The sequence below is a fragment of the Giraffa tippelskirchi genome, chromosome 1, assembly GCF_054371585.1.
Source record: "Giraffa tippelskirchi isolate mGirTip1 chromosome 1, T2T-mGirTip1v1.2.pri, whole genome shotgun sequence".
NCBI classification, from domain to species: domain Eukaryota; kingdom Metazoa; phylum Chordata; class Mammalia; order Artiodactyla; family Giraffidae; genus Giraffa; species Giraffa tippelskirchi.
In genome coordinates, this window is record NC_137275.1 from 203,891,392 (window position 1) to 203,910,127 (window position 18,736).

At 49.4% G+C, this 18,736-nt stretch overlaps 1 long non-coding RNA gene across 1 annotated transcript in view; it reads right to left on the minus strand.

Moving 5' to 3' along the window:
- LOC145538948 (uncharacterized) overlaps positions 1-18,736 on the minus strand; it is a 170,081-nt gene that overhangs the window by 38,862 nt on the left and 112,483 nt on the right. The window contains exons 9-18 of the long non-coding RNA XR_014077352.1: positions 17,792-18,503; positions 17,254-17,340; positions 16,690-17,076; positions 16,050-16,146; positions 12,747-12,919; positions 8,086-8,226; positions 7,836-7,995; positions 7,606-7,697; positions 6,788-7,101; positions 5,395-5,490 (exon numbers count right to left, since the gene is read on the minus strand). This is a non-coding gene — a long non-coding RNA (uncharacterized LOC145538948). The remainder of the gene's footprint in view (positions 1-5,394; positions 5,491-6,787; positions 7,102-7,605; positions 7,698-7,835; positions 7,996-8,085; positions 8,227-12,746; positions 12,920-16,049; positions 16,147-16,689; positions 17,077-17,253; positions 17,341-17,791; positions 18,504-18,736) is intronic.

The window sequence follows — 18,736 nt, forward strand, 5'->3', positions numbered from 1 at the left end:
GCTACAGTCTATGGGGTCACAAAGAGTTGGACACGGCGGAAGCAATTGATCAAACACACAGACTGACTTTTGTGAAATACGTTGGTAGAACGATGACTCTGGCCTTGAAATCAGCCCCCATGTGGCATTACTGTAAAAGTTTGTACTGACACTAGAGTTCTGTATTTACCTCTGAGTGGAACAGTAACAACTCACAGCTCTGCACTCACCCACACACCAGGTTTTGTGGCCCCCTGGTGTGAAACACACCCCCGAGAATGAAGGAGTTGAGTTGTTCCTCTTCACTCTGAGCAGCTGGATCAGTCCAAGTGCTGAATTCCTGGCCTGTTAACTCGAGAACTTCAGCCTGCTGTGAGCTCAAAATGAGCAAGCTTTGGCAGTTCTATAAAAAGGCTCTGGACATAGAGATGCCAATGCAGGCAGCTGAGGGGGCTGGACAGAGCAGATGGGCAAGGCCCTGGATGGGTGTGCAGGCCCTGTGGTGTCTGCTTCAGCAAGGAGGCCTTCCTGGAGGGGGTTTCAGGGAGAGGGACTACTGAAGTGTTTTGCAGGAAAAAGAGTGGTGCAATAGATGGAGACCGAAGGAGGGGAATTTCAGGAGGGCCAGCACATGGCAAAGGCCAGTAGGTACCAAGGAGAGAAGGGAATGACTACCCATTCCAGTATTCTTGCCTGGAAAACCCCATGGACAGAGGAGCCTGGCAGGCTACAGTCCATGGGGTCACAGAGTCGGACACGATTGAGAGGCTAACACTTTCATTTTCACTTTCTTTCCCACTGTGTGATACAGGAGTGGGTGCTGCACTCTGCAAGCCCTCCCAGGCTCTGAGGGAATGGTCAATCTCTGCTTTCTCTCATAACAGGAAAACACGGCTATGGTCAGCCCTTCCTGTACCACTCTCTGCTGGGCACTGACTGGCAGGTGACACTAGATACATACCCCTGCCCTCCTGGGGGTTCTAGTCTGCAGAGGTGGCTGTGATGCTCCCCTCATTCAAAGGTGAGGACGTTGAGGGTCACTACCAACTAGCCAGTAGGTGGGCTCCGAGGTCTGAGCCAGGGCCCCACCCTGCCCTCTCCCTGAGCCGCCTCTTCCAGCACCCTGAGTCCCCATGACCCATTCCCTTACAAAACACCTGGGAAAACAACACAGTCACACTGGTGCTGAAAGCGGAGCGAGACATCTGATTGCACTTTTAAACTCCTCTTCTGGGACTTCCCTGGTGGTCCAGTGGCGAAGACTCAGAGCTCCCAATGCAGAAAGGCCCAGGTTTGATCCCTGGTTGGGAAACAAGATCCCACATGACGCAACTGAAGATTCCGAGTGCTCCAATGACGATTGAAGGTCTCCTGTGCTGCAACTAAGATCCGGCACAGCCAAATAAGTAAATAGATATTAAAAAATAAGATAAAATCCTCTTCTGCATGTCTTTGTCAATGATGCTTCATTCAGGCTGGCCCTGGCAGGAATCAACTGGACGGGTGAGGGTGGTGGGTGAGGAAGGCAGGGCTGCAAGCCCTCCTCAGGAGACAGGAAGGCCTCGCCCCGCACCCTCCGCTCTAAGGCTCTCTGGGAGTCATTTAAGGCAACTGACGTGCCTGCAGGAGAGCATCCCTACCAGTGCTGAATGGCATGAGATTGGAGTTTTCCCACAAAATGATTCCATGCTTTCCGGGCATGTTCCTGTCCATGTGCTTCTCCTTGCTATGACCCAGCTAACCTTTCCCCAGGATGTGCAGAACCTAACTGCCCCCCTCACCTGCCTCCCCATGGAGTCCAATTCAGATCAGGCAAATTCCAGAGCTACCAGTCCATCAGGTTGGCAGAGCCCAGGCTGGGGCTGCACGGCTGCTAAAAATGGCTGTTTCGCCCATCCCAGCTGAAAGAGGCACAGGCTAACATTCTTGTCATTGTTGGAAGTGATCCAGGGCCGACTTTCTCTGCAGCTGCTTTCCATGGCAGCCTCCTGGCTCCACCTAGGCCTGGGTGAATTCCTCATGCCCAAATCAAAAGCAGTATCTGCTGCAGACAGGAGTAAGTGATGGGAGTGAGCAGGATGACTGCAATGCAGCACCCAGTAGCCCCCCGGCCCCTGGGGAAGGGGGCTTGGTATGGAGCATGCACTCCGCCCTTAGCAAGTGACCATCACGTCACCCTGGCTGCCCAGACGGAGAGCCCGAAGCTGAGAATGACTGTGGCTGGCCACACCTCATTCGATCAAGTCCCTGCGCATCTGACACCAGGATGCAACTCTTTCCACATGGAAACGTCTTCCCCCTGAGAAAAACACACAAGTCAATGTAGTGTCTGCCCCTCCCCACTGAAGATGGGTCTTTGTGCCTCCCCTGGAGTCTCTGCTGCTCCCGCCCTGGGCGTGTGGTGCCTTGCAAGACTGCTTGCCAACAGCCTTGCAGCATCTACCTTGTTTGGAGCCGGAGTCTCCGAAATTGCAGGCCACCCCAGGAGATGGTTGATGCCCTGAGGCCGCCATGCTGGGAGGAAGCCCAGACCACACAGAGGGGCTCCAGTCAGCATCCCCGGGGCTGGCCCCAGCCGTAGATCTTCAGGGAGAAGCACATCCAGGAGAGCCAGCTCCCACCTGCTCAGTCTCCCCCATGCCATAAGTTGTCCCACAGGCTCAGTCTGAAACCATGACTTCCAAATCCATGGTCGAAGTGAAGTGGAGCTTGTTTGGTGTGTTGGGTAGACGGTGATTCAGCCTCAGGTCTCTAGAACTGTGAGCATCTGGTCTCCAGCAGGCATCACACACCCTCCCATGCTCTCCACAGCCGAGCCTGAGTACTTAGTGCACAAGAAACAGCCAGGATCATGATTCCACACCCCTCCCCTCAAGGAGGTCACGTCAGGAAGATGGGAAAAGAATGACAACCTATCACCCACCAGACCCCCCACCCTGAGCACAAGGAGAGAGGCATGTTCATTCCCACACTCCTGCAGCCCACGGCCAGAACAGGGCCCTGGGCACCTCAGCCGCCAGGTGAGGCCTCAAGCCAGTTAGTAAGCTCACCAGCCCGAATCCCAGGCCCAGCCCCACGGCAGGCACCCTGACACTGCTAGATGGGCATATGGGGGAACTGGCAGCAGACCCAGGGTGGGAGAGGGCAGTCTGCAGGTGGGGTGCTCTGGGCTCTAGGACCGGAGGACAATCACTCCCAGAGCTACTGTGAACATGGTGAAGCAGGGGAGAATTTCTGTGAAGCTCAAACTATGCCACCCGGGGAAAAGGACAGCAGCCAAACCACTCTTCACGAGGCAATCACCATGTTGTCTTCAGGCAGCTGGGTTGTTTGCAGACTTCGGAGGCGTCTCAGGAGGCCCAGGCAGTGCTGCGGCTGTGCAGCCTGGGGCAGGGGACCCCGGGCTGCTGACATGCCCTCCTCCCACCATCTCAGGCCAGGGGTGCACCTGAGCTCTGCACTTTGATGTCCTGTCTCTGCAGACAAGCCCTCTCAGCTTTCAGGGAGGCTGTTAGAAGTGATTCTGAATTTGCCTTTTATCAGAGACCAGAGGAAAGAGTTGAAAGCAGGAGTCTGGGGTTTTCAAAAGAACCTGCAAGACAGGGGAGGGCAGACTAAGCAGCCTCAAGCCTTGAAAGGAAGCAGACAAATGTCTACAGTGGCCCCAGCCCTAGAGGCCACGTGATGGCCTATGATGTGGGACCAGGGGGGGCCCTTGGAAAAGCCACTGGGTTCTCAGTTTTGTGTTGGCACGGTGCTGAGGTGTTTCCTTCAAGGTTGGGTTGTGGTTTCATTTGGAACCGATCCAAAATCTAATTATCAAACCCAGAGGGGCAGGTGTTCTTGTGTGTGTGTGTAAGTTGCTCAGTCATGTCAGACTCTTTGCAGTCCCGTGGACTGTAACCCACCAGGCTCCTCTGTCCATGGGATTCTCCAGGTAAGAATACTGGAGTGGGTTGCCATTTCCTCCTCCAGAGGAACTTCTCAATCCAGGGATCAAACCCAGGCCTCCCACCTTGCAGGCAGATTCTTTACCATCTGAGCCACCAGGAGGGGCAGGCGATCTTGAGCTGCCTCAGATCACAGGCTATGAAGCTGCCCACCACCCTGAGTCTTCTCCTCCCCCGCTAGAGGTCCCGGCTTGTGCAAATTCCTGGGCACTTCAGGTGAGGCAGGGATACCTCCAGATGAATGACAGTGCAAAATGAGGCAGGAAGTTATGTGGAGAACAACCCGCTGCGAGGCTGGCCTCCCCCAGTAAGCAGGGCCTGGGCTCCCCACTGAATGCTGCTTCTCAGGTAGAAACTGTCCCTCCAGCCCAGAGAGATCCCACTCATGGGATCAACCAGACTTCTCCTGTGTTGTTTTCCAGGAAGCTGCCTTTCTGCCCTGATTTGCTAAACGGGAGACAACTCAGCAGCCACTGGGGTCATGGCAAAGCCCCGGGGCCAGCAAACAACTGGCCTCCTGAAACTGACAAAATGTGAGGACAGTGCAGAGCTTTGGGGGGTGGGTGAGCTGTGGTTCGATATGCACACTGTGGGCACCCTGAGGCTGGGTGCTGCCAGGTGCTGGGGAGATGTGCTGATGATGTCATCCTGTCATTAGGGAGCCATGACCCATGGGGGCTAAAAGACAGCTCTGCCAGCAGCCTAGATGCCTTTTTTAATTGTGATCAACCATGTGTAACATAAAATTTATCATTTTAACTATTTTCCACTGTACAGTTTAGTGGCACTAATTCACGTTGTTATGTAACCATCACCACCATCCATCTCCAGAACTCTTTGTTCTTCCCAAACTGAAACTTTATCCCATTTAAGCACTAATCCCCCATTCTCCCCCTCGCCCCCATCCAGCCCTTGGCAACACCGTTCTACCTTCTGTTTCCATAAATCTGATTAGTCTCATATAAATGGACTCACACAATATGTGTCCTTTCGTGACGGACTTATCTCACTAAGTAGAATGTCCTTGAGGTTCATCCATATTGCAGCATGCATCAAAATTTCCTTCCTTATTACAGTTGAATAATATTTTATTGTATACTATTTTAAATATTTATTCATTTATTAATTTGGCTGCCTTGGGTCCTAGTTGTGGCACACAGGCTTAGTTGCACCAAGGCATGTGGAATTTTAGTTCCCTGACTAGTGATTGAACCCGGGTCCCCTGCACTGCTAGGCAGATTCTTAACCACTGGACCACCAGGGAAGTCCCATTGTATGCTGTTTTAAATGTACCTGCTCAGGTGTGGTAGGACACACAGCCATGAAGATAATTGTCGCAAAGTAGGAAGTTTTTGCACTCACAGATCCCTAGATGCCTCCTGGCAGGACAGGTCATGCAGGGTCACATGGGGAAACACCAGAGTCAGTGAGGAGGCAGAGGGGGACATATGGGAAAAAACTTTACCGTGGTTTCTACCAGGCTTCCCTGGTGGTTCAGAGAGTAGAGAATATGCCTACACGGCAGGAGACCCGGCTTCCATTCCTGGGTCGGGAAGATACCCTGGAGAAAGGCAGAGTGAGGAGGCTTAGGGTTAGTTAGTTTGAATAATGTCAGCAGGTCTTTGTATAGGGACTATGCATAGTTACCTGATATCTGGACCTGGGGTTACTAGGGTAGGTGAATAATAACCTGAGAAAGAGAGCCAGAAAGAGGAGGGGAGTGGGTTGTGGGCTCAGGATGGGTTGATTAACCTGTGAAAGGTGTGCTCACAAGGAAGTCATTTACTATCTGCAGGTATTGACTAGCCCTGGGAGGGACAGTCCTTCTAGGATCAACAAGACGTCAAAGCATACGAAATACAAAAACCTTTAAAACATGACTGGTATGTACCACTCCATGTATATACCACATTTTGTTTGTCCATTCATCTGTCAGTGGACACTTGATTATTTCCATCTTTTGGCTATTGCAAATAAAGCTGCCATGAACATTAGCAAACAAGCATCTATTTGAGTTCCGGGCAGCATAGATTATTTTTAAAGTGCGATGAGAACCTAAATTTATTTTTTTCAGGAATGAGGAAGAAAGTAGTGCCAAAATAGGGAGTTGGAACATAAAACAGTCTCAACTAGATGAAGATGTGTAGTGCCAAGTCCTTGCCCTAGCGCACTTCTTCAGTATTCCTGATGCCAAGAGTAGTATGAATATCTTTTTTGAACCAGGTAGTCACATCCTAGCCATCTTCTCTTCCTTGCAGCAGAAAATGACCCAAGTTCAGCGGCACAGCTCTGACCAGTGGGCAGGTAGGTGCCCCAGAGTCCTTTGCCAACATATTGTTGTTTAGTCACTCAGTTGCGTACAACTCTTTGCAACACCATGGACCATAGCTCACCAAGCTCCTCTGTCCATGGAATTTTCCAGGCAAGATGACTGGAGTGGGTTGCCATTTCTTTCTGTGCCAACATATAAAATTATTGAAAAACCCAAAACATTGACTTCAGAGTCTTGTATGGGTGCCTGGGTCATGCTCATAGCTGCAGATCAGATTGGACCTGCCATAGAATAGAAACATCATGGGAAAGGCCTTGCTTACGTCTGCTGTGATCTTTCCTTAACCCTATAGTCCTTTGTGGTAAGAAGAGTAACTGACTGGCCTTAGACCATGAAGCTCGCCATCCACCTTCTCAACTTCATGAGGACAATCCCAGACACCAGTGGCCCTTTTAAGGCCAGGTCTCTTCAAGACACCACTAAGCCTTCACCTGTCCCTCATGAAGACAGTGTCAGACAACAAAAGGAAGTGGGAGGCAGGGAAGAGGGGCTGACACGAGACTATCTGCTCTCTGGTGCAACCTACCTTTGGGGCCTTCTGTAGCTCTAGGAAGAGAAGGCAATGGCACCCCACTCCAGTACTCTTGCCTGGAAAATGCCATGGACGGAGGGGCTTGGTAGGCTATGGTCCATGGGGTCGCTAAGAGTCAGATGACTGAGCGACTTCACTTTCACTTTTCACTTTCATGCATTGGAGAAGGAAATGGCAACCCACTCCAATGTTCTTGCCTGGAGAATCCCAGGGACCGTGGAGCCTGGTGGGCTGCCGTCTATGGGGTCACACAGAGTCAGACACGACTGAAGCGATTTAGCAGCAGCAGCAGCAGTAGCTCTGTGGTCCTGTAAATTTGCAAAGATGAGAAAGGGGTTCCCCAGCCAGAAGTCAGTCCTTTGCTACTCTTTCCTGACTTGTCCATCATCTGTCTTCTAAGAGCAGATGGAAACACAAGGAGGGCCTAAGGACACATGGCATCAGTCACCTACCGATGATAGACGGTTTGGGTTCACAGCCAGCCTTTTAGCTAAGTCAGCAACACATTGTTTAACTTGTTCTGAACATATTGGGGCAAATGCACTGAGGTTCTGACTCAGGACGCCTGAGTGTCACCCCTGTGGCTAAATAAAGTCCAGTTAGAATACAGATTCCTGGACATTATGAGGTGGGGCTAGGGAGCCCGTACTGCCCAGAATGTCCAGGGGGGTGGGGAAAGCTCCAGGTTTGTTATGAAATGCATCTTTGTATTTCAATACATGTTAAGATCATTAAAATGAACACCCACTAATAATGGTGTAGAGCATTTACTATGAGTTCATTGCATGTCAGGCCCAGGGCCGTGCACACACCTGTCGGAGTCTTTTGAACCCGGAAGGATGCACCAGCCCTGACCAATCATGAAAACAAGTGTTGAGGCCACTTTTTTCCCCTAGAGATTTTCCTGTAAGATGGAATAAGAGAGACGAGCATCAGTGTCATGTCACAGATTCTGAAATATTTTTGAATTTAAAAATCACAAAGGATTTATCCAACCAAGGACAACGTAGGCAACCAGCAACTGTGTTTCAATATAAAATACCTCTGGGGCTTCTGAGAGGAGTCACTGGGACATAGATGATTTCCTGAGCTGTGTGATCACAGAATCTTTAAGACACATACCACCAAGAAAGGAAGAAAGCATGAAACTTGCTGAAGTTCAGGTGACTGTCAGGTGGCGAGTGACAGTGGTCACAGCAGACCTAGGGACAAATTCCATGCAAAAATACAGTGAAAAAGAGCACAGGAGGTGCTATGATTCATCAGTGGCCCCACAAGCACATCTCTCACACCTTATCCTCTGGGAATGGGAGAAGGGTCTGGAAGGAGTCTTCTGGTCACTGTTCATGGAGAACCAGGGGTGTGGAAATACAATGCACATGCAGAGAGCAATGCCCAACGAGATAAGGAACTTGATGAGATTAACTTGATGCCTGAAATGAACAAACGATAGAAGAAATCACAGTAGTGTACTCTGACCTTTCAGAGATGCCATGGGTGCAAGAATCCACTGGGCCATGAGGACAGCCTCCTGCTTCAGGCAGCAAATGCTGGACAGACACAGTGCCCTGGATCATAAGAACAGGCATCATGGCCTTGGGTCACTTTATGACTCCCCATGCCAAGGAGGCTAGCTAGGGACAGCCCAGAGGGCCACAGTGGGGAGCAGCAGGGAAATGAGCCAGAGGGCAGGGACCCCCACTACCACTGCCTCCAGGGCCCTCTGGAAGGCCGTTCATAGCACATCATCCCGAATCTCCTGGGCCCAGCTCCTCTTAGGTGCCAACCATTCCCTGGGCCAGCAGCACCTCCAGCCCAAGGCACACGAAGCCAAGCACCCACCTTCCTCAGAGGTCAAGCTGACAGGGGAGGCTTGTGCAACATGTCCACCCACTCATTCTGCCCAGACCTGGCCCACTTCTCCATTAAAGACCCTCAGCAACTCTGGTTGGTGCCACAAACCCTGCAGCAGCCTGAAGGGAGTGAGTGATGCTTCCACACTGACAGTCACGCCTCCCCTGGTGCCCGGCCAGAATCCAGATCCTAACTCCTGGGGGCTGGAGTGTGGCCTGAGACTCTGTGTTTTTAACATGTGATGCTGTCGCTGTAGTCCACGGACCCCACTTGAGTAGCAGGGCCCTGAGATTTGGGAGGGGTCTGTGGTCTAGAGGCACATTTGATAACCCAGGTCTGTTTAGCACCCTGTGGCAGAACCCCTCTCTTTACCCCAGCATCGCTGCTCCGAGAACCCAAGCACACAGGCTCCCTTTCACCAAGGTGATCGCCAGCATCCCAGTGACCTTCCTCAGGCCCATTCAGCCATTCATGTTGCTACGTCATCAGAAGCCAGAGTCCCAAGGACATAAACAGCCACCAGCTTTCCAAGGAAAGAAAACAACATCTGAATAATTTTTATGATCAGTTTTTCAGATTTTATATTGTGCGCTCAAGTTGTTTGGAAAAGATGAAAGAGCCAGCCCTCACAACAGTGCACATGATGACCGTCTGCTCAGCTGAAGAGGAAAGCCACATCTGACTTGGGATCTGCACACCAACTGACACATGCAAATCACCAGCAGTGCAGGGCACAGGTCAGCAGGAAGCCCTTCCTCCCGCTCTGCTTCTCAGACCACTAACCGTGACTCGTGTGAACTTCTCAGGAGGTTCAGATAAAATGAGAGAGAGAAAGGATGTGGTCACTGCTTCGAAGATTAGCAAGGAAAACAAACCGAATGAAGAGTAAGCATTCAGGTTGTCTCCTCAAAGCCAGAAAAAAAGACCTCCTGAGTGGGCGCTGGATGAAAAATTGCAATCCCTCATGGTCGGGTGCTTGGGGGTTCCTGGAGCCAGATGGCTTTCTCTTCTCTTGAGCATTTCTACATCCCTTCAGCAGTCCACTGACTTGCCCTTTTTTCCTCCTTTCCCAGGGCTTGCCACCAAGCACAGAAAGCAGAGGAAGGGAGAAGGCTTCTATTCAGAGAAACTGGATTCAGCTGAGGGACACAGGTCTTGGTATTGTTCTCAAGTGTATTTCCAGTTCCTTGGTGTCTATTACCTAATACTGACATTGCAGAGCAAAACTACCTTGATTCATCCATCCTCCCAGAAAATATCTAGTGAACACCTACTACTGGGCAACCCTGATCTAGATGGTGAAGATTCCCCAGTGGCTAGGATAGAAAAGGTCTCGTCTCTCCTAGAGCTTACCTAACTGGGAACAGGAGAATGGCTGCATGATGGATTTTGGAGAGGGATGCATGCTTTGAAAAGTAATAAGGCAGAAGGGACGTGGGGGAGGGGGAACAGGAGCACCTTGTGACGCACACAGCACTTTCTCAAGGGGCACCATCCATATGGACATCCGGGACCTCCCAGGATGGTCCTAAGCAGAATCCTGAACTTGGAAGGGGCCAGGTGTGGGGAGAGCTTGTGGACAAATGGAAAAGCAAGTGTGCTGCAGAGCATCTCTCACAAGAGAGGCACAAAGAGTCCAGGGTCACAGCCACGATGGGGACCTGTGTCTTGCTGGAGTTCCCCACTGGTTGAACCCTAAAATGAAGACAAAGGTAAGAGAGCAGTCTGATGGGTCTGTTTGCATCAGTCTCCAAGGCACAGAGCAGGGGAGAGTCAAGGACCCCTGGAGAAGCCACGCCCCCAGCATAGCACAAAACAGTCTCAAGAGATGAATTCCCCACAGACTGAAGATGGAGGCTGCAGGAGCACACTCTCCAAGGAGGCGGCTCACCCCTCTGTCCCCAGCTCTGACCCCCGCAAACACCAGGCTGCATGCTGGCCATGCTTAGAAGGACCCAGCCGGGAAGGACAGGACCTGCTCACAGACTAGAGGACAAAGGAAACAGATTGGAGTGTGAACATGGCCAAACCTCTCTCCCTCTCCATGAAAGTTCAATACATCAAAGTATTTTGAAACAAGGAAATAGATCCGAAGTTGTGTGCATATATAAAGGGTTCTGTATCTTTAAATTCAAAGCAACCTTCAGAAAAAAAAAAAAAGGGCAGCGGAGTTTGTTTCTTTTTCTTCTCATGCAAAGTTCAAGTTGAGAAAGCTGATTTGGAATGGAACGGTTGCATAAGTACGGGATTAGCTGTACTTGATTATAGATAATGACAATGAGTAGGGAAAACCTAGTGTATATAGAACACCTACCCATGACCCATCTTTAAGACTTGGCTAAAGTCTTTTTTTTTTTTAAACCTCCCTTGGTTTTCCCTCACTCCGTCTCACCATGGGTCCCCACTCATGTGGCCAAGGAGTATTGTCACCTGGGTCCCCATCTCCTGTTTTGATGTCTCGCTTTTCCTACACATCTTCACTCTCACAGGTCTTCATTCTCCACATCTGAGGGCCTGGTCTAAAGCAAGGCGTTTATTAGGACTCCATGAATGTTTGCTGAGCAAGTGATGGAGTGACAGCACTGCATCCATGAGTCGTCTGGGAGAAGAAGGTTGCAGCCACCCCGAGCTCCCACTCTTCTTATCATCTTCATGTTTATAGATGAATAAGCTGGAAGCTGAGGTCCCTGCTGGCTCAAAGGGTGAAAAGTCTGCCTGCAATGCAGGAGACCCAAGTTTGATGCCTGGCTTGGGACAATCGCTTGGAGTAGGAAATGACAACCGGCTCCAGTATTCTCACCTGGAGAATTTCATGGACAGAGGAGCCTCGTGGGCTGCAGTCCAAGGGGTCACAAAGAGTTGGACACAACTGGGCAACTAACACCCACACACAAACACACAGAACATCCAGTTCATTAGTGACAAAAACAGAATTTTCTAAATCCACAGTCTATATCTTTGAATCAAACAACCTCATATCTTTGGCAAAAAAAACCTAGAATGAATCTTGAAAAGAATTGGAAGGTCCAGAAGGAGCCTCGGAAAGTGATTATCTCATCATCCAGTGCTGATGAAATCTCTTCTTTAATAGGTGACCAAGAGTCACAGATGCCAAAGTTTTTACTTGACTGGTAAACAGTGAAACCCGAATGTTATTCTGGCTCTGTCACTCCTGGTTCTGTGTCTTCATCTTCTTCATTTGGTCAACAAACCTTTACCAAGGTCATGAACTAGGTGCTGGGGTTGCACAGATGAGAACGCGTGGCTGCCTATTTTCAAAAGCTCACTGGTCAGCCAGAAAATGGGCATACAAGCCAGCAATTACAATAAAGTGTGTAGAGGACCATTATGAAATTTCATGCACCATCTATGCAAAGCACCAAGGATCACTAAAAAGAAACATGTATCTGTGGGGAAATCAGTGGGTGGGAGACAGAAAGCCTTGCATGAGGGTGAGTCCTTGGGCTATTTAGCAAAGTTATCATGCTCGTGGCCTGGAAGGTTTCTTCCAGCTCTGGTGGAAGAGGAATTATGGTGTGGTGGTGACATAAAAGGAAGCTTGGAGTGTAACCTCCCTGAGCCTTTATGCTTGGAGGGGTGCCACACCCAATGATCATCAAAGCATGATGAATTTGGTCCATGGGGTTCAAATCCCAGTCATCCTCCTCATGACCTGGTGAAAGAACCTAACTTTCCTATGTCCAAGCTTCTCCATGGATGGAATGGAGTCTCAGAGATGGGGTCCTCACTGCAAACAGTGAAACCAAAAGCCACCTCCTGAAACAGGTGGAGACCAGCAAGGATGTACACAACAGGGATGGTCTCATGAGGACACAGCCCCTGGCTTAACCACCCTGAACTCTGGCCACAGAGTGCTGACCCCAGGGGCCAGTTGTGATTCCATCAGAGGCTGAACCACTAAGCCTAGCAGAGAATTAGGGGCACAAGACACAAAGGGGATCAGACCTTCCACAAGGATAGGGCTGATGGAGAGGAGAGGCCTGCATTTGGTGTTGCTATAGCTCAGCCGACAGATGTGAGGTGGGGGAGAGCAGGACCCCAAAGACAAGCTGAAGATGGGGATCCACTTTCTCCTTACCTCCTCCCACTCTGATGCACGGGAAACCTTCGAGGGAGCTGGTATCCTCCACCACAAGCTTGCACAGGCATCTGGGCTGGGGCTCAAAGAAGCCATCAGAGATCCTCAGGAGCTGAAGGTGAGCTGCACCCCACAGCAACCATAGATGCAAAGTGGTCCCAACTACATTGCTGCTGCCCAATTGACCATAGGAGATGGCAAAGGTAAAGCAAGTTTTCAGATACTATTAAAGTTTCAAATTTTATTTATTTTTTGTAATTTCATTTATTTATTTTTGTCTGTGCTGGGTCTTCATTTCTACACGTGTTTTTCTCTAGTTGTGACGAGCAAGGGCTACTCTCTAGTTACAGTGGTTGGACTTTTCATTGCAGTAGCTTCTCTCATTGCGGAGCACAGGTTCTAAGTCTCCTGGGCTTCAGTAGTTGCGGCCCCCAGGTTCTAGAGCACAAGTTCACTAGCTGTGGCACACAGGATTAGTTGCTCCATGGCATGTATCATTTTTCCAAATCAGAGATCAAATTTGTGTATCCTGCATTGGCAGGCAGATTCTTTACCACTGAGCCACCAGGTAAGCCCAAAGTCTCAAATATTGAAAAAAAAAAAAAAGTTAGTTATCCCAAAGGAGATGCTTCAGTTGAGGACCTGACTTAATCGGATGAAAGCTCTTAAGAGAAGGACTAGCTAGGACCCCCTTGTTGACGTGAGAGCCCTCTCCCTCTGCTGACTTTATAGACAGGAGCTGCCCTGCTATGCCAGGGGCTACCCTGTTATGCCAGGGGCTGCCCTGCTATGCCAGAGGCTATGGAGGCACCACAGGGCAAAGGCCTGGGGACACATTTGGGAGCTGAGAGTAGGCCATGCCAGGTACCAGCAGGAACATGGGAACCTTCATTTTACAGCCACAAAGAATGAACTCTGCTACCAACATGGATGAGTCAGGAGTGGACTTCTCTCCAATCAAGAATCAGATGAGACCTCAGCCCAGCTGGCAACTTGAGACCCTGAGCAGAAGAACTAGATAAGTCCTTCCCGGACCCCTGAGCCTCAGAGACTGTGAAGTAACACATGGGTGCTGATTTCTGCCATCATTTGCCATGTGGGAATGGATAACTAATGCAGGAAGGCCCAGTACACAGTGCAATTCCAGCCTGGCTAGGTTGGCACAGCTCTGGCATCGTACCTGGGCCCTCCTATCCTTGCAACTCTGTTACAGGGTTCAAGCTCACTCTGCTCACTGAACAATAGGCTAATTAATCCAAGAGATGAGGTGTTGAGGAAAGGAATATGTCTTTATTTGGAAAGCCAGCTGACCAAGAAGATGGCACACTAATTTCTCAAAATAACCATCCTGTCCAGGTCTGGATGCCAGATCAGAGATGGGAGTGGGAAGGTGAGGAAACAAAGTAAAAAGCCCACTAACCTTGCAAAAATGTCCTAGAATGGCAAGCCTCAGACAGGGGGATATGTTAATTTCTTTTTTCCTGCAGTCTACAAGTGGACAGGGTTATGAACAAAGGCACTTTAGCTTAACAGTCAAGCAGAGGGACAGGATTCTCTGAGGCAGGCCATTATGTATGATCATAATTGTAATAACAAAAGCAACAGAGAGCAATTCAAAGAAATAGGTTCAGCAGTCAGAATTGACTTCTCCCTGCAACAACTCCAGAAAATCTTGGGTTCCAGCAGAGACCAGCAGACCAGCACTCTCTCCTGAAGGTGCAAGAACTCCAGAGATGCCCTGGACACAGCCTGCCCAGCTCCCCTCACCCCCCGACTTGGTCAGCCCTGCCATTTTACTGTTCCACAGTCACCTGGGTAGTCCCCAGCCTCACCTTGCCTTAGGAAGTGGAGAAGCATCACTGATATTCCTGCATCCCCTAGACCTATCAGCATATTACCATGACACCTGAGAGGGTGGCCAGGGTCTTAGGGGAAGCCCTACTCCCTGCTTCGGGTGAGTAAGGAACTACCTGGTCCCATGGGTCTTCATGTCCCCCTCAAAAATTCTCACTAACACAAAGACTCTGAGGCTGGGAAAGATTGAAGGCAGAAGGAAAAGGGGACAACAGAGGATGATGATTGGATGGCATCACCAACTTGATGGACATGAGTTTGAGCAAGTTCCAGGAGTTGGTGATGGACAAGGAAGCCAGGCATGCTGCAGTCCATGGGGTCACAAAGAGTCAGACATGACTGAGTGACTGCACTGACTGAACACAAAGTAAGGCAGAATATCCACCAAACTACTTAAGAGGTGGTGTCTTTTTTCTGAGCTCAAGCAAATTAAGGTGTTGGCACTGCCAATTTCTCACCTCAAAAGAACTGACCACCTGTGAATGCTAAGCTCACACATGGAATCTTGGCCAGGGAATATGGGCTTGATTATTGTCCCGGGTTGTCTGAGAAGATCACCAATGAAAGGACCATCCCCAGCAGCAAAAGATAGACAGATGACTCTGAGCCTGCGTGCACATCTCCCCAGGCCAGATGGAGCAGCTGAAACAGCAGTTCCCATGCTTGCTGGTGATGAGACTGCCTATCAGACACACACAATCTATGGAATCCTTATCTGTGTGATATGCCTTCCTAAGAAACTGTCTGGCTTAGAAAATCACACAAAAGAACTAAAGAGAAAATAGGAAACTAACAAGAAATGAAATTGTTGTTAATTTTTTTTTTTTAATGACTTTGCTTCAGCCAGTGAAGCAGATACAACTGCTTCTGCTCTTGCCGATTGTGTGAAAGTTTCTGGTGTTGTGGTACTTTGGATTCTGATTATGAAAGTTAAGTATAATAATCTATTTCTTTTTTTTTTCCCCTTTGGGTACAGGAATTTAGTTTTTCAACTGGAGTATAATTGCTTTACAGTGTTGTGTTAGTGTCTTCTGTACAACAATGTGAATCAACTATATGTATATATATATATCCCCTCCCTCTTGAACCTCCCTGACACACACCCCCATCCCACCCATCTAGGTCATCACAGAGCACCCAACTGAGTTCCCTGTGCTATGCAGCAACTTCCCACTACCTATCTATTTTATACATGGTGGTGAATTCTACTGTGATTCAAATGCCTCATATTTCCACGCTTGTGCACGTGAAATGAATTCTTCATCAAAGTTCAATTGAACATCAGTATCAACTACTCCAAGAGTAATTATATCACAAATTACTACACGCTTCACTATCTCAAAAAAAACAGGCCCCCTCTAAAAAGAACTTTTAAGGTATATTGTCTGCTAAACCTTGTCTTTCTATCTATTTACATCAACTTATCCTTATTGAATGTAAGAAACTCACCTTTGCAGTTTTAAGGGATAAGAAAATTGCTTCAAAAGGTAATTTCATCTAAGTCAAAATTCCATATACAGTCCACACATGTAATTGTGTCATTATTCTGTACATAAAGGAATAGGCATATAATTAGTCCTAATAGCTAATGAGGGCCACCCCCCACTCACTGCAAATATTGGCATGGAGGGCAACAGAAGGCACTTCTGCCAGGACCCGCACAGCCTCCACTCTCCTCCAGTCCAAGAGTGCACCCCTCCCACAGGGTCCCAGCACCTTCTGTGCATGGATTCGAAGGACAGTCTGGCAAGGTCTATGGACCGCTTCATGGAATAATGCTTTTAAATTAATGAAATACACAGAATTATAAAGGAAATCTGGAGAAGGAAATGGCAACCCACTCCAGTACTCTTGCCTGGAGAATCCCAGGGACGGGGGAGCCTGGTGGGCTGCCGTCTATGGGGTCGCACAGAGTCGGACACGACTGACGCGGCTTAGCAGCAGCATAAAGGAAATCAATCAGAGTGAACTAGAACTCTGAAAGGCGCTTCCCTGGTAGCTCAGTGGTAAAGAACCCAATGCAGGTTTGATCCCTGATCTGGGAAGGTCCCCTGGAGAAGGAGATGACAACCCACTCTAGTATTCTTGCCTGAGAAATCCCATGCACAGAGGAGCCTGGCCGAACACAGTCCATGGGGTCGCAAAAGAGTCGGACATGACTTAGCGACTAAGCAACAAACAACAACCTACACTTTCCCTGTAAATAATTGCTATTTTCAAAGAGAAGATGGTTTCCTGTTGCCAAGATCACATCTCCAACCAACAGGGAAAGTGGCACGGTTACAGGTTCACAGCAGCTATGCATTATTTTCCTTCTATTGGAGCCAGGATCCTGCTCACGCAGGCCTTTGGAACTACAGGACGCGGAGCTCTGTTCCTTCCACATCTGTCTTCCGATGATTTTCGAGATCAGCAGTGATGTGGGTTATAATCTGACATGGAAGGAAAGTCATCCCTCTCTCCCTCTCTCCAAAGCCTAAACAAGAATGAAGAATAAAAAATTACAAGCTGCTTTTGCCATGTTTCCATAAGCAACACAGGATTTGTCAGCCTGAACAGTTGGAGCCGCTGGCCCAGGTCCCCTGAGTCACGCTTGGTGGAGGTCGGGGTGGGGGGACTATTTATAGAGCAGATGTTTTGTTTGTACACTTGCCTGTTTCCTGGGCCACAGCCTTCCTCCACCTGCACGGTAAAAGCTGCTCATCAAACAACAGAAGCAATTCTTCCCTTCCAACTGGCCCTGAAAACACAAAAACGAGGAAAGGGTGAACACAAAAGATGTTTTAACTAAAGAATTCTTTCCTCTCCAACTAGAAAGTTATCCAAATGTTGTTTCCAGAAGGAACCCTTTTGTATCATTATTAGGGAAAAAGTGCTCAGACTCCACACCCTGCTGTCTTCAGGGCCCCGGGTTTCTCAAGCCTGCCTGGGATGCTGTGTGGGGTGTGAGAACTTAATAGAGCCCACCACTGCAGCTGGGCAGGCTCTGCCCTCACATGTCACACACCGGGCACTTAAAGAGAAGCTCCTGGATACATAGGAGTTGAAAGTCAAAGGACCGCAAGGTCAAGGGGGGCCTTGGAGCTCTCAGATGAATGCACCGTTCTCTCCCCTTCTTCTGTACGGTGTCAGTGACAGCAAAGCCCACAGCAGTGAGTAACCTGCAGCCCGACCTGCTCCCAGGCAGTTACCAGCATCTGGTGAGTCCTGGAGGTGGCAGGAGGCAAGGACAACCTTCCAGTTTCTTCTTTAAAGAACTGTGATCTCATTCTAGAGAGAGAGACAGTCCAGAAAGGAGGTGAGGGGAGGGAGATGGCTGTGAGGGTGCTGGGCAGCCAGCAAAGTGGCCTCATGAAAGTTAGCCACAGAGGACAAGGAGCAAACTCGCTGAGGGCAGGGCCAGGCAACTGGCCTAGGGCACACCTCGCTCAGGTGGGCTGGGAAGTGCCCAAGGAACAAGCTGTTCAGTTCAGTTCAGTTCAGTTCAGTCGCTCAGTCGTGTCTGACTCTTTGCAACCCCATGAATTGCAGCACGCCAGGCCTCTCTGTCCATCACCAACTCCCGGAGTCTACCCAAACCCATGTCCATCGAGTCGGTGATGCCATCCAACCATCTCATCCTCTGTCGTCCCCTTCTCCTCCTGCCCCCAATCCTACCCAGCATTAGGGTCTTTTCCAATGAGTCAACTCTTCGCATCAGGTGGCCAAAGTATTCGAGTTTCAGCTTCAACATCAGTCCTTCCAATGAACACCCAGGATTGATCTCCTTTAGGATGGACTGGTTGGATCTCCTTGCAGTCCAAGGGACTCTCAAGAGTCTTCTCCAACACCACAGTTCAAAAGCATCAATTCTGCGGCGCTCAGCTTTCTTCACCGTCCAACTCTCACATCCATACATGACCACTGGAAAAACCATAGCCTTGACTAGACGGACTTTTTTGGCAAAGTAATGTCTCTGCTTTTAAATATGCTATCTAGGTTGGCCATAACCTTCCTTCCAAGGAGTAAGCATCTTTTAATTTCATGGCTGCAATCACCATCAGCTGAGTGGGCACCAAAAGGCAAAAGCAATACAGCCAGACCACCACAGACTGGCGAAAAGGGAGCTAGGAGCTGGGAGACCGAATCACCAGGTT